Genomic DNA, 15,995 nt, shown 5'->3' with positions numbered 1-15,995 from the left:
GTTTGTGTTTTGCTTTCCATTAATATTTGATCAAATTAGTTTAGCATTCACCAAAACAGTGAATTTTAGAAGAACATTGTAGACTAGTTAACAAAGAGCAAATTTCAAACTCACATTCATAAGGATTAATACTGGGAAACAGATTTTAACATTTATTTTCATCCAATTAGAGAACAGCAACATACTGTATGATTTTGTGTCCAATCTAAACAGCTCAAATTTCAAACAAAGTATTGACAACCTCAGATGTTCAAAGCTCAGGAGTCAGCCCCCCTCCCAATCATGAGATTTAAAAACAACAGCAAATGTGGGGTTCTTTTTATTTGCCTTCTGGTTTTTGAGCTTTTTGCATGCACCCAGTCACATTTTCAAGCTTTCCACTGCAATCATGAGGACTAGAAATGTACTTTTTTCAGAAAATAAAAGCTGAGATTTCTATATCATCACTTGTTTCCAGGAACTGGGGCTTTAAGTAAAACATGATATATTGCCAGACTCTCAATAAAATAGCATGAATTGGCTGCACTGTATGAAGTGCACATAAACAATGTGTCATTTTGTAGTGCAAGGAATGTAGAAAGGCACATACGCTTACAGCAGAGCTTATTTTTCTCTGCTCTGGTTGCTTTTCTCTTTGCCTTCTCATCTGGCTGTTGCTTCTCCTGCCCTCCGCAGTTTTAATTGTTGTCTCTCCAATATCTGTCTTTCAATGTAGCCTAGCAGTACACCCTCTTCTTTCAGCTACGCTGGTGTTTTAGAGTGATGGAAACAAAGCCTCTTCTTACTTACCCTTTCTGCCTTTATTCCTATCCCTTTGTTTTCTCTCTGTGGGATCCAGCCAGTCCTGACACAATGTCACGGTTGCAGGGCAGGCAGGATCAAAAAGCACAAGAACAGCTGCAAAAGCGGTAATTGCTTTATCACCAAAAACTGGACTTGACAGAGGCAATCAACACTACTTCTGGCTTTGTATTAACTCTTTAAGTGTCTTCCAGAACACAATGTACAGTCCAAGAATTACCCATTAATTATGAGCATCACTATTAGCATCAACAGTGAGGCCAAGAATTGAATGGGCATGGATGTTGCAGTCCCTCAAACCTTTGTAAGTTAGAACCCCAGGCAAAGGTTGAAGCAGTTTTTCAGGGTACTGTTGGAGGAAAACACATACTCCTGCTCCCCATGCTGTAACTCCATGGATAGAATTAGAGGAATTAGTTTCTAGGGCTGTCAATCTGGCACTTTTCACCCACACTGAGTTCACTTAAAATTTTAATAAAACAGTAGATAATTCTTTGATAGTGACAGTGAAATGGGACATTAAAAACACTAAATATATACAAGAAACTAAGTGAAGGAAGAACAAAATAATGGTAGGGCTAGATTTTCAACTTTTGTAAATCACTGTAGCTCTGTTGAAGTCAATGAAGCAATGCTATTTTACAGTTGAACATCTGGCCAATAAGGAAAAAAGGATACCCCACCTTCCTATCAAGGTGAATAGAGGAGAGGAGGCATATTTATCTTATGGTGAGCTGCCATACTAGATATTAGAGCAAGACCTACAGTAAATTATATTGACATAACACTTCAGACAGTACAGACTTTCTTGTCTTTTGTTCCTGTGCATTCCATAGCCTCCAAGAAATGCCAATGTGCAAGTTTGTCTTGAAGACTAATGCACTGACTCGATTAGAGTGATAAGTAGTGGACCTTTGCTAGGGCAGAGAAAGTACATAGCACCATTTCATATAAAATGCCCTTGAAGTCTTTCATTACTCATAAACTCATGGCATACTGTTCCCAATGCCCTGTAAAAGTAGCTACCTGTGTGTGTGCCATTATTAGGGATGGAAGGTCAGATTGCTGCTGGTAGGCTAGCCACTGCTCTCTCAGAGCAATAAAGCATTTCAGTAATAAGAGTTTTTTCCTTCTAGCTATAGTCACCACTAAACCTGACTGGAAATAAGGTGTGCATTTTAAACAGTGAAGGTAATTGACCATTGGAACAACTTAGGTTCGTGATGGGTTCTCTCCTTCGCTGACATCTTTTAAATCAAGGTTGGATGTTTTTCTAAAAGCTCTGTCTAGGAATTATTTTGTGGAACTTCTATGGCGTATGCTATACAGGAAGTCAGGTTAAATGATCACAGTGGTCCCTTCCGGCCTTGGAATCTATGAATCTATATTTTGGCTATTATTTATTACCCTATTGTCCTCTGGGTGCTTACCAATTGATTATTTAGTAATTTGTTCCAGTGTCTTTCCAGATATTGAAGTTAGGCTGACTGATCTATAATTCCCTGGGTCCTCTTTGTTCCCCATTTTAAAGACAGGTACTATGTTTGCCCTTCTCTGGGACCTCCTGAGTTCTCAAAGAGAATTGTTAATGGTTTTGAGATTTCCTCAGCTAGTTTCTTACATAGCCCAGCATGAATTTTGTCAGGCCCTGTCAACTTGAATACATCTTACCTATCTAAATATTCTTTAACCTGTTCTTTCCCAATTTTGGTTTGTGTTCTTTCCCCCTTGTTGTTAATATATTAATTGTATTAAGCATCTGGCATACTTATCTCTTTTAGGGAAGACTGAAGCAAAATGGATATTAATACCTCAGGTTTCTTGGTGTTGTCAGTTATTAGCTCTCCTTCCCAGTGGGCCTACACTTTCTCTTGCTCCTAAACTATTTATAGAGACCTTTCTTATTGCCTTTATATCCCTTGTTAAGTGTAAGTCATTTTGTGCCTTATCCTTTCTGAGTTTGTCCATGCTTGAGCTATTCTTTAGTACTCATCCTTAATAATTTGTCCATGTTTCCACTTTTTGTAGGATTCCTTTTTGATTTTCAGGTAATTAAAGAGCTCCTTATGCAGCCATATTAGCCTTTTACTATTCTTCCAATCTTTTCTTCACATCAGGATAGTTTGCTGATATGCCTTTAATATTGTCTCTTTGAGAACCTGCTAGCTCTCCTGAACTTCTTTTTCCCTTAGATTTTCTTCCCATGGGACCTTACCTACCAGTTCTCTGAGTCTGCTTTTTTAAAGTCTATTGTCCTTATTCTGCTACTGTCATTCATTCCTTTCCTTTGGATCATGAAGCTGTAATTAGGTACATCTTGAAAGCCCTCTGTTTCACAAGAAGTGAGTTTGTCGTTAAACATTAAGTTTTCCCCATTTGTGGAATTTCCAGTGCATCCTGTCTGCTATGGATCTGCTAAAGCACAAAATAAGCTCAAACTAGCTACAGGAATAAAGGGAAACAAGACGACTTTTTATCAATACATTAGAAGCAAGAGAAAGACCAAAGACAGGGTAGGCCCACTGCTCAGTGAGGAGGGAGAGACAGTAACAGGAAACTTGGAAATGGCAGAGATGCTCAATGACTTCTTTGTTTCGGTCTTCACCTAGAAGTCTGAAGGGATGCCTAATATAGTGAATGCTAATGGGAAGGGGGTAGGTTTGGAAGATAAAATAAAAAAAGAACAAGTTAAAATTCACTTAGAAAAGTTAGATGCCTGCAAGTCACCAGGGCCTGATGAAATGCGTCCTAAAATACTCAAGGAGCTAATAGAGGAGGTATCTGAGCCTCTAGCTATTAACTTTGGAAAATCATGGGAGACAGGAGAGATTCCAGAAGACTGGAAAAGGGCAAATATAGTGCCCATCTATAAAAAGGGAATAAAAACAACCCAGGAAACTACAGACCAGTTAGTTTAACTTCTGTGCCAGGGAAGATAATGGAGCAAGTAATTAAGGAAATCATCTGCAAACACTTGGAAGGTGGTAAGGTGATAGGGAACAGCCAGAATGGATTTGTAAAGAACAAATCATGTCAAACCAATCTGATAGCTTTCTTTGATAGGATAATGAGCCTTGTAGATAAGGGCGAAGCGGTGGATGTGGTATACCTAGACTTTAGTAAGGCATTTGATACGGTCTCGCATGATATTCTTACAAATAAACTAGGCAAATACAACTCAGATGGGGCTACTATAAGGTGAATGCATAACTGGCTGGATAACCGACTCAGAGAGTAGTTATTAATGGTTCCCAATCCTGCTGGAAAGTGGGGTTCCGTGGGGGTCTGTTTTGAGACCGGCTCTGTTCAATATCTTCATCAACGACTTAGATATTGGCATAGAAAGTACGCTTATTAAGTTTGCAGATGATACCAAACTGGGAGGGATTACAACTGCTGTGGAGGATAGGGTCATAATTCAAAACAATCTGGACAAATTGGAGAAATGGTCTGAGGTAAACAGGATGAAGTTTAATAAAGACAAATGCAAAGTGCTCCACTTAGGAAAGAACAATCAGTTTCACACATACAGAATGGGAAGAGACTATTTAGGAAGGAGCAGGGCCACCCTGGGGGGAGGGGAGGGCAAGTGGGGCAATTTGCCCCAGGCCCCGCAGGGGCCCCCACAAGAATATACTATTCTATAGTATTGCAACTTTTTTTTTATGGAAGGGGCCCCCGAAATTGCTTTGCCCCAGCCCCCCTGAATCCTCTGGGCAGCCCTGGGAAGGAGTACGGCAGAAAGGGATCTAGGGGTTATAGTGGACCACAAGCTAAATATGAATCAACAGTGTGATGCTTTTGCAAAAAAAGCAAACATGATTCTGGGATGCATTAACAGGTGTGTTGTGAGCAAGACACAAGAAGTCATTCTTCCGCTCTACTCTGCGCTGGTTAGGCCTCAACTGGAATATTGTGTCCAGTTCTGGGCACCGCATTTCAAGAAAGATGTGGAGAAATTGGAGAGGGTACAGAGAAGAGCAACAAGAATGATGAAAGATCTAGAGAACATGACCTGTGAAGGAAGGCTGAAAGAATTGGGTTTGTTTAGTTCGGAAAAGAGAAGACTGAGAGGGGACATGATGGCAGCTTTCAGGTATCTAAGAGGGTGTCATAAGGAGGAGGGAGAAAACTTGTTCATCTTAGCCTCTAAGGATAGAACAAGAAGCAGTGGGCTTAAACCGCAGGAAGGGAGGTTTAGGTTGGACATTAGGAAAAAGTTCCTTACTGTCAGGGTGGTTAAACACTGGAATAAATTGCCTAGGGAGGTTGTGGAATCTCCATCTCTGGAGATATTTAAGAGTAGGTTAGATAAATGTCTATCAGGGATGGTCTAGACAGTATTTGGTCCTGCCATGAGGGCAGGGGACTGGACTCGATGACCTCTCGAGGTCCCTTTCAGCCCTAGAATCTATGAATCTTTTAGTCTATGCTATACACTCTTTGAGGCAAGCAGACTATTTTTGTCTATTACATAGTGCTGATCAGATTGTCAGTATTAAATAATGAAGAATAGTAATACAGTCTTGTCAATAAAATTAAAACTGAAAAATGCATCTTTTCTATCCTCTTCCAGCTGACTGTTACTGCTGACCAGCAGATGAAAAAAGGAATTCTCTATTTCAATTGAACTATTGGCTTTTATGTCAGCTAGCCACTAGTTCAAATCCTAAATATGCCAGCAATAGTATTATTCATAGACCTGGCCTTGCAAATGATGCCTTTGTGCTTATGTCAGTGACTGTGGATTCACTTTCATATTCTTAGCTTTAAATATTTGCTGCTCTTGCCACTACCAATCTAATATCTTATTCTATTTCAGTCCTCTGCCACTGCCAGCAGGATGCATTCTCTGATTATTCTAAAGCTTTGGTAGACTAGGAGAAGACATATTTTGACAACTTGTGTTGTCTAGTGTTGACATTTATGCATTTCTTAAAAATGTCACATATTCTGTGCAGTGCCCATTGCTGTGATGTCTGGGAAACTTAGAAGCAGATTAAAATAACGAAGAAGTTTATGAACCTGTTTAAATTAAAAACTTGTAGAGTCTGACATAATAGTTAGATAAAGGTCTTCATTGTGCCCCGAAACTCTAAACCCATTCTCTTGTGGATTTTATGACAGGGTAAGTTTCAGACATGAAGGGCTCTCACTTGAAAATTCTCTTGATCTGAGCCTTGGTCAGTCAAACGACAGGAACTTGCAGAGGCAACAAGTCAGGATAACAAACAACAGGAGGTAAGGTGGAGGGGAGAACAGCAGTAGCAATAATAAGATCAAATCATTCAAATCTGTGGATATTTTTAATTATCATAATAAAGTTCCTATGAAACTAAAACTCCTGCTCTCTGCTAATATTTGCTTCTCCTACCTCACTCAGTTTCCCACCCCAAGAAAGTGAACCTGGACATACTGTCTCTTATTGTTTATATCTTTATTTGTGTGATAAAGTAAGACTCAGAGAGATACCTGGGTGCAAATTCTGCTTTCCTCAAGTGACCTCTGCAGTGGTAGTTCAGCAAAGGTCCTTTCAAAGCCCTAGTTAAAGCCCTCTTTCTTTCGGGTGAGCAGTATCACAAGCCTTCTACAAAACTTGGCATTGTATCCCTCTGATATAGCATTTAGCTCAGTATGGCGAAAAATCACTTTCTGTCTTTCCTAATGGCAGACCTAATTACTGTTAAATCTTCAGTGAGTCAACAGACTCATGTAGTGAAGTGAAGCAATTTGGGAGCAACGGAGAACTATTTAAGGTATAAAATAGTATCTTCTGTTAGTTGAGAATTTAACTTAATGGGGAAGAATGGCCATTGATTGGGACATTAATTCTTATTAAGTGGATTCCAATGTATTTTCCTCTGAAAAGGGGAGCTTAAAATGGACATTCTGGTAGACAGTTGACAACATCCTAAATACAATGCTGAAAAGCAAGAATTCCTCACAAAAAATGTGTAGTGTGGACCACAAGGTAATAGATTTGTATTGTTGATTCACACCCCCTTTCATTTTCAATCACATAGGCTATCTCCTAGCTCATTTACAACTGTGAGGAGCATTTCCTCTCCCCTTCATTACATCCCTACAACAATTGCTTATGTAGACAGGTAATATTAGGAAAAGTAATTAATACATATTCTAGCTGTCTTTGCATTAAATTTATCAGCTAGAAAAAAAGGAAAAGTTAGCATCAGCCAGACAGACAGCTGTGACCAGACAGCTTTTTGTTGTCCACTAGTAGCCCACAGACCAGTTTAGCAACCACTGCTAGAAAGAAACTACTGCAGGAATGTTGTTCTGCTTCAAGGCTTCTTTGGCCAATCATGTCAAATTGTCTAACAGTTTTGTCCTAGGTGGACAAACACCCACTAAAGGCTAGGAGGAAACCACCTCACTCATTTCCACTATAACCTTAATTGCATTTGATCCTCTGGCTATGCTTATGCTGTAGTTTTCTGCGCTATCTATCTCTGCTCCCTTTGATGTGTGTTTGTGCTTTATCTTATTCATTTGATTTATCTTTCACTCGTTAAACCTTCTGTGAAAACTATGGTTTATTTTACCTACTTTACTTGTCTTCCTCTATATCCTCTAGTATTGTTTATTATGTTGTTTTTCTGTTTTTATAGACCTTTATAAAGAGGAGTTTTTAACTGCATGATACAATTCCTTTCTCTATATGATGTTGAATTTTATCCTGAATAGAGTTATTTTTAGCCTGCCTCATTCTGCCAAGTCCTTTAAATCTTACTTTTGTTTGAACATTTTCTTGGTTACTGTAAAATTTACTGATCCCATGTAAACCTTTTACATTTACTAAAATATCCTTGGTGTTTAGCATGTATTTTATTCTGCCATTTAGTGGTCAGTCAGAATGAGATGTACTGCTATTCTTTTTCTGAGAGGCATCCTTAAAGAGGATCCCCTGCTTTAACTCACAACTAGAACTAGTCAACCCAATCTTTGTGTAAAATATTAATGGCAAATTTTGGATTTTGGAATAATTATTCACAAATATATTTCCCATTATTTGATTAGCTCTACCCATTTAGGAAAAAAGGCCTTTGTTTCTGGTAGTTCATCCAGGGGTGTTGTGTGGACTACTTACTTAATAGCTTTACATACTTTTATAGACATTGTGACAGACCCATACCAGTGGGGTACAGGAGTCTGGTCCTATTGGGATCCAGGATGTAGATTCCACTGCTAAAGGATCCCCCCCAGCCTAAGGTGGGATCCACAGGACCTGGACACCAAAAAATTATGGGGGACTACAGGAGTCTGGTAGAGGGCAAATATACTGGTCACTGGATGAGTAGTTTTCTGTTTCCTGAGTGACCAGAGCAGGGGCTGCACTAGAGTAATCAGGAACCTGCCAGAACCAGTTAAGGCAGGCAGGCTAATTAGGACACCTGGAGCCAATTAAGAAGAAGCTGCTAGAATCAATTAAGGCAGGCTAATCAGGGCATCTGGGTTTTAAAAAGGAGCTCACGTCAGTTTGTTGTGTGAGTTTGAGGAGCTGGAGCAAGAGGTGCAAGGAGCTGAGAGTGTGTGCTGCTGGAGGACTGAGGAGCACAAGCATTATCAGACACCAGGAGGAAGGTCCTGTGGTGAGAATAAGGAAGGTGTTTGGAGGAGGCCATGGGGAAGTAGCCCAGGGAGTTGTAGCTGTCATGCAGCTGTTACAGGAGGTACTATAGACAGCTGCAGTCCACAGGGCCCTGGGCTGGAACCCGGAGTAGAGGGTGGGCCCGGGTTCCCCCTAAACCTCCCAATTGATGTGGGCTGTGGGTTCTTCCAGAGGGGAAGGTCTCTGGGCTGTTCCCCAACCCACATGCTGAATCTCTGAGACAAGAAAATCTGCCAATAAGCACAGGACCCACCAAGATAGAGGAGGAACTTTGTCACAACATGTAGCAACACAGCCTGCAAATAAACAGCTCCGTTTATGTTGTACCAGTGTGTATCAACTGACTCAATCAGTAGATAGTCAGAATGTCTTTGGGCATTTGATGGAGATAGTTTTAAGACAATTTATGTGAACGTGCTGCAATTTTGTAGCAGAATATTTCTGAGAAAGTTAGCATGCATAAGAAGTCTTCTTCAAAAAGAAAAATAACAGGTTATGCATTTTTATAGCAACTTCTGGGGTAGGTTTAGGTGAACTTAGTGCTGTGCATTAAAAGTTTTAAGATCAACTAAAGCATAGTTTACACAAATATATGCATAACCATGTGCAATACCCCATTTGAATGTGGATGTGATGTGGTGTATAGACCCCACACTGGAAAAGAGGGTCCCAGAGAGATGCCGGGGACCAAGCTATTCCTCCAGATATGTCAGGCATGCATGGCAAGGAGGCCTTTAAAAGGGAGGAACTGCAGTCAGTGGTGGGGTTGAAGAGGGAGGATGAGGATTGCTCTAAGCAGTGAGGAGATTGAAGGAGTGACTCCTGAAGCCATGGAGGGAACTCCCAGCCAGGAGCTCTTTACTTTTACCGTATGGAGAATGCAGCAAACTCCCAGGGTAAACCAGCTAGATTTAAGACAGCCTGCAAAGAGCAAGGGTCCCTTGGAAGATGTGAAGACACCCGGAGTAAATAACTGGATATGTCAGGTTCTCCCACCATCTGGGCAAGAAGCCTCAGGGGACTCTTTCAGTGGGGTATGGGTGTAACTTAATTAAGGTCCAGTCCGGCAAGTGCTGATGCATGTGAGTAACTTTACTAATGTGGGTAGTTCTACTTGCACAAATCTTTATAGGGCAGGCTTTTAAGTTATTTAGGTGCCTAAAGATGCCGATAGGCACCTACTGGCATTTTCAAAAGTGCTTGGGCACCTATCTCCCATATTGTCATCTTCTCTTTTAACTTGCTTGAGAACTTTGCCCTGTTCTCTGGAATAAGCAGCACTGGGATTAAGCTCTTCCTCTGTTTTACCCTAAATCTTATGTCCAATTATCTTTATTTGGGAGACCTGGCCATGAGTGAGGACTACCGGACTCTTCCAAGAGAAGGTGTGATTTTGTTTCCTCCCTTTTTCAGGTTATTTGAGCAGCCATATTTATGTTCTGGTAGTTTATTTGCCAGTTATCATCCTTTTCCTTAACTTTCTGTCTGACAGTAACATATTGTGCTCACGTGTGTGTATAAATATAGAGGCCCCCAGTCCTGGAGCTCTGGGCAGGTAACCCCAATGCTGGGTGGCCCAAGTACTGGCCCCAGCTGCCCTGAGTCCCCAACCGGGAAGCAGGAGGGGGTCCTGGGGTGGAGTGTGAGTGGCGTCACACCTGACTGTTTGGGGAGGCTCAGTCTCCCTTGGCCTGCAATGCCTACTACCCATGAGATTGGAAGTGTGTAAACATTTACCCAATGTGCCATGCAGTGGAGGATCAGGCCTTGCATTTTTAGACTGATATTTAGAAATCTCTTGATACTAATCAGCTAGATAAAAGAGAGAGCTTCATAGAGCTAGAACAGATGTGAATTCCACACTCACACCATCATATATTCCCTCTGGGCACGGTTGGGTCTCTTAGTCACAGTGCCATTTTGAGGGCAATTCAGAGCCATGCTGCCTCAGGGTGAGCTTTCTGCCTCCTTGAAACAAAATGTCTCCTGGAGATTCTCGGAGCATGGAGGAGCAAGCAAATTGTTAAAGTCTATTAAAATGTGCTGCCTAGTCCTCACTCCTCTTATAGTCCTCGGAGAATAATTCTGTGTAAGCAGGTCACGCAAGATGGGACGAGGCTCTTTACTCCCTTCCTGCAACTGCTCATGCATGTAAGGGCTAGGTAAAATCCAGACCTATATATCATCCTATATAGTCACTTAGCTAGCAGTGTGAAAAATGCCAGCATTCTGGGTGTTAAAGCACTTCTTCCTTCAGTCAGGAGATGCAAAGAGCTATTGGTGTTTTTTTTTCTTTCTTTTTTCTCCTTTTCATTTAATCACCCCTGCAGCCTGTAAAGAACAACTTTCATTTTCTTGGGCTTCTCCCTCACCACCACCGTTTCTGCTTCCCTCATTTTTTTTTTTTGAATTATCTATCCTGGTTCTGGAGGTCTGTCTCTGCTTCACTGAGCATCCTATTTCCTTTCTTCATCTATTGACAGTAACCAGTACAATTTAGGATTCATCCTCTTGCTGTTTTCAACCACATTCTTTACTAGCGAGCATTTCTTGGCACTTGGTGGATTGTTGTTTTTTTCATGTCTGAAGCTTTTATCCTACTGTACTTTGCACAGGTCCTCTGGTTGTGCAAAACTTCTTAAAATGTAGCTGGACTCAGGAGTATTCCCTAGGGAACAGGTGATGTGGTGGTTGGAAGAAAGAAGAAGTAATCTTGAGGGTTAGGGAGATGAATCCAGGCTACTTCTTGTCAGGAGCCCACATGCCAGCAACCCATTTTAGTGGTTAGAACTGGACTGAGGGAGCCAGAGGCAGAAACTTAGGGACCAGAGCCAAAGGTCTGAACCAGGATCAGAAACCAGGAAGGGAACACAGAACTGGAGCAAGACAGGAACAGGGTGTGAACGATCAGCAACATTGCTGCTGCTGAGCTTAAAAAGCAGGTCTGCAGGCTCCCATCAGCCAGGCTGTCCAATTAGGCCATCCTTATGCAACCGAGTTTATTAACCAGCCTGGCTGGTCATCAAGGTCAGCTGAAAGAACCAGTTGTGACACTCTGTAGGTACAAGGCCTGAGAGTAGAATTCCAAGGTGACCTGGTGGGCTAGAACTATTGAGGAAGACAACTGCATGGCATGTGCACTTAAGATATGCAATGCTGGCCACTAAGCTGCCAAGATATGCAATTTGGTATTGCAGAAGGGTCTACAAGCCCCACTTAGCATTGGGGCCCCCTTTGCTAGGTGCTGTACAAATACAGAGGAAGACCTAATTCCTGCCGTGGAGAGCTGCCAATGTAATTTAAGACGAGAGAACAAGTGAACATAACACATGATAGATGGGAAGAGGGAGAAAAGAGGCCAAGATTAACAGTATTAAGTTCATAGAGATACATAGGTTAGCCATGTGCGCAATAAATGACTCCAAGTCATAACCCCGAACATACCCAGGGTTAGTTGGCTGACTTCTTAGCTCACTAGAGAGGCCAAAGACTGAAGGGGGTATAGAAGTTGAACTACTGTTCTAGGGAGTTCCTCCAAATCAGGCTATGGCCCACTGGGCTGGGAACTGCAGGAAAGCTTTCACTGCCTCTGCTTGTTTTGTGAAAAAGCAGAGGGCTTCAGTCTCTGGGGCTGCCAGTCAGACACTTTTCACCAGGACTAAACTGACATCATTAAAAAAAGAAATGTAGTTAAACTTGCATTTGAGTACTCAGCCAAATTTTCATCTCTCACGTAAAACCAGGGTTCCTGGGATTCATGCAGGGACCTACTCGATTGGGCAACTAAATCTTCCTCTCCCAGCAGGCATATAGCTGCTATGCAGCCACTGCTGCAGCCTCTGGTCTGTACTGTAGTAGTAGCAGCAATGGCCTGGTACAGACCCTCTGTGTAGACCCACCAGCTACACCACTGACTCTGCCTTCACACCCTTTATGCTGCCAGAGACAGCTGAGCAGGTTGTGCAAAATCCATTGTGGACAGAGATTCAGCCATCCTTCTACATGCTCATATACAGCAGAACAAAAGGGGATCTGCTGTTTTTCAGTCCCTTTGAACCTGGGAAAATAAGGAGTTGCTGAAAAGAGCTTGGGTATTATTGCAAATGTTTGGCCCTCTCTGCCTTTCTAAATGTGGTGACTTCCACTCCCTCCCTCATCTATTCTTCAGAAGATTCAGACAGGGGTGGTGTGGGAAGGAGGGGGTGGAGGAAGGGATTGTGGGAGCTATAGCCAGTCTAAAATTTGCCTTAGCCCTTCTGTAGCCGCCCCTCACAGTGCAAATGTCAAACATTACACAGAAGTAAAGCTGTCATGGCATGGTATTGCCAGCCTTACTTGTGTGCTGCCTTCAGAGCTGGGCAGCTCACGCTCCCCACCCCAAATACATTTTACACCCAGTTTGAGATGAATAGCACAGCCCTCCCGATTTTCTGTCTAGCCCACCTCAGCCCCCTCATCCCATTTCTCCCCCCCTCCAGGAAGAGGCTGGCACTGCCCCTGGATTCAAATATCAATACCTCAACTTAATTCTCTTGTGAGAACTAAAGAAAAAAATGTTAAAAGGGAGCTTTTTCTGGTGAACCAGTTTTCTCTCACTTTCTATTCACCCCCATTATTTATCAAAGCATATTTTGGGGACACTGGAGGAAGCTGCATTAGATAGTTGCACTTTAATATGCCATTCCCATTAAAAAGAGTGTGGCTAAAGTTTTGATACTTTTGTTTCTCTATAGGAGGTAGTAACCTGGGAGAACTTTTTTTGTGAAAATCAAGTGAAGTGCAAATGAAAGTTACGGCAGGCCTGGCGTACTGGTTAATGCATGGAAATGGGAGTGAGAACATTTGGGACTGCGCCCTGGGCTCATTGGGTATCCTAGGAAAGGCCAATTAAATCTCTCTGGGCGTTGGTGTCATCTATAAAATGGAGAAAGTAACATCTGACTGGGGTTTTAAGAGGCTTAATTCATTGTTAGTAAACTGCTTTGAGGTTATTGCTGGGCTTCTAGCAATAGTCATTTATTTTCATAAAAGCCATTTAAATAGCTACCAGTTTACCACAATTTAATCCTGGACATCAATCATTGACTTAAACTATTCAGATTTAGGGCTGGAAAATTATGTATCCCACACAGTGAAAGATATAGCAATGGATTTGCTGTAGCAACACCGTAGAAGTGATAAGGTAAGGCTTGAACAATAAGGTTGTCTTGTGTAAAGTCCTAAACTGATCCATGTTTCTCACACCCTGTAGGGACTGGTCTGACTTCCAATGGTAATGCATATTTTGGCCCTGCTAGCCTATTAACTCATGTCAGTTGTCCCTTTACATTTAATGAGATTGGGGGCCTGAATTTGCACCCTTTTGACTTCCTAGCCATGCTCCTTCCTGAGTATAGTCTGTCTGGGGATTCAGTGGTCTTTGAGACTCAGGAGTGAAAAGTCCATTGCCCCATTTCTCTATTACAATCACAGATTATTGATTCCACAGGCACACTCAATGTATTTCTCAGAGGAAAGAAGCATAACTATTTTGTTTTTTTTTCCCTCTGTCTCTGCTGATAAGGCTTCCAGTTTCCTGCTGAGGTGTCAGAAAGAGAGAAAATAATTGGAGCTGAAGATTTAAAATTCTACCCCATACTGAGATTTGTAAGGACCTTGTTTACAGGGAGTAAAAATGGAGGGCAACAGCAGGGAGAGGGCATCATAGATGAGGATTTATGATTAGAATTTCTAATTATATGTATACAATCAAATATAGAAATTCTTCCCCCACTAGACCCTTTCCTTATCACACAGCAGAAGGAAACTCATCAATATGGCTCTTGATGTTAACGTCTCCTTGATCAAAATGACACATGTAATCTTTATGCTTGTGACACTCGTTCCAATCTATGAAAGTATGCATGTCAAAAGGGTACATGTGTGCCATTGCTGCAAACTGATGGGTAAGTCATATCCTCCTAGGCTTTCTTAATGGAAATGGCCATGTGCAAAGAATTGAAAAATGAATCTCACAGCTGTCAGTAGCAACTAGGCTATTGATAGCCTCTCATTGTAAAAAGAAAAATAGCCCCAAATTAGAAGAATGGTCCAAAAAATATAGGGGGTGGTGGTTATGGAAAAATTAAAGCACCAATTACCTCCCCAGCAAAATAGGCAGAAGACAAATAGATACTTAGATATTTGGTTATTATTTATTCAATATTCAAAAGTACCTTCACTTGCAAAACAGAATCCAGTTCACCTGCCCAATTTTGTTGAATATTAATGGTTCAATAAACATACTTTTTTTTATAAATTTGTACAGAGTCAGTAGTTCCATTCAATTTAATAAAATCCCCGGAAAGAACACATCCTAGGTGGTGCAAAGAGGCTCGCTCTGTAATATGGTAACACCCTGCTAGGCAGAGAAATTTGATGATTACTGCATAATGTTTCTCTAAACAAAAAAATAAGCTCAGTGTTGTAATGATTGATGTCTTATTTCTGATGTTTACATATTAATGATTTGTAAGCCTGTTAGTTTCCTAAATAGATAGAAATGAAAGAAGTGCCCCAATAGGACAGTCTGTGAAGAATTCTTAATGTGGTATTTCAATCATCACAAATCACTATCAATCATATATACACTGATTTGTTTTTTCTAATTCTAGATTGTAAATTTTGGCTTTTATCCAATGCAGTTGAGACATGGGAAACACCAGAGATTTTTCTGGTGAAAAGTGATTTTTCTCTTTCTTAGCACTATGGACAGATGGCCACCAAATGTCACTATCACTCTCTAGTGTGGAGACCAAATCACCATGCCATTTTATTTAAAGAATTTCATTTATATGAGCAATACTTCAAAACATCTGACAGAGTAATGAATAATGTTGGTTTCCTATTAGTCTGCCTTTTTTTTCCCTCTGGTGTTTATTATGGGCTTTAGCTGCATAGTTAGGATCTGAACTTTCCCAAAGTTTGGGAATGTTTGGATTTGAGGTTTTGGTTTTGACCTTTATAAAGAGGCCAGATGCAAAATTCATATATTGACCCAGAGCTGAAAAAGGGGTGTCTAGATCCAGTTATTAGGGGGTCAGTACAAATTACTTGCTGCATAACTCTGTCTCAAACACTTTAGTTTGTTAGACCTCTTCAATGTTCTGTCACCCAAGGCTGGATTGGATTGGCCATGATTAGTTGTATGTCTATTATATTATTGAAAGCATTAGTAAAATATTCATTAAAAATATATCAAAAAAATTGAAATTTGTTTCCATTTTAGGATTCATTCATCTGGCTTCCTCTTTCAAACAAAAACAAATACTCTGAATATATTTAGCATGCTAATAGTTGCTAACAGTAGGGGTTTCATGGTAGGATATCAATATACATTACTAAATATTGTGGCAAATCAATATTCTGTTACAATAAACTACTTTATTTTTACAACACTGTTTGTCCACTGATTCCAGCATGGCTTTTTTATCTTTGATAAATGCTACAGCTAACCAATATCATTTGCTGCTCTTCCTTTTTTTTTTTTTTTTTTTTATTAAACTGAATCCCAATTGATGTCAGA

Source organism: Trachemys scripta, chromosome 3 (assembly GCF_013100865.1).
Source record: "Trachemys scripta elegans isolate TJP31775 chromosome 3, CAS_Tse_1.0, whole genome shotgun sequence".
In the NCBI taxonomy this organism is placed as follows: Eukaryota; Metazoa; Chordata; order Testudines; family Emydidae; genus Trachemys; species Trachemys scripta.
Note: the sequence above shows the minus strand (reverse complement) of the source record.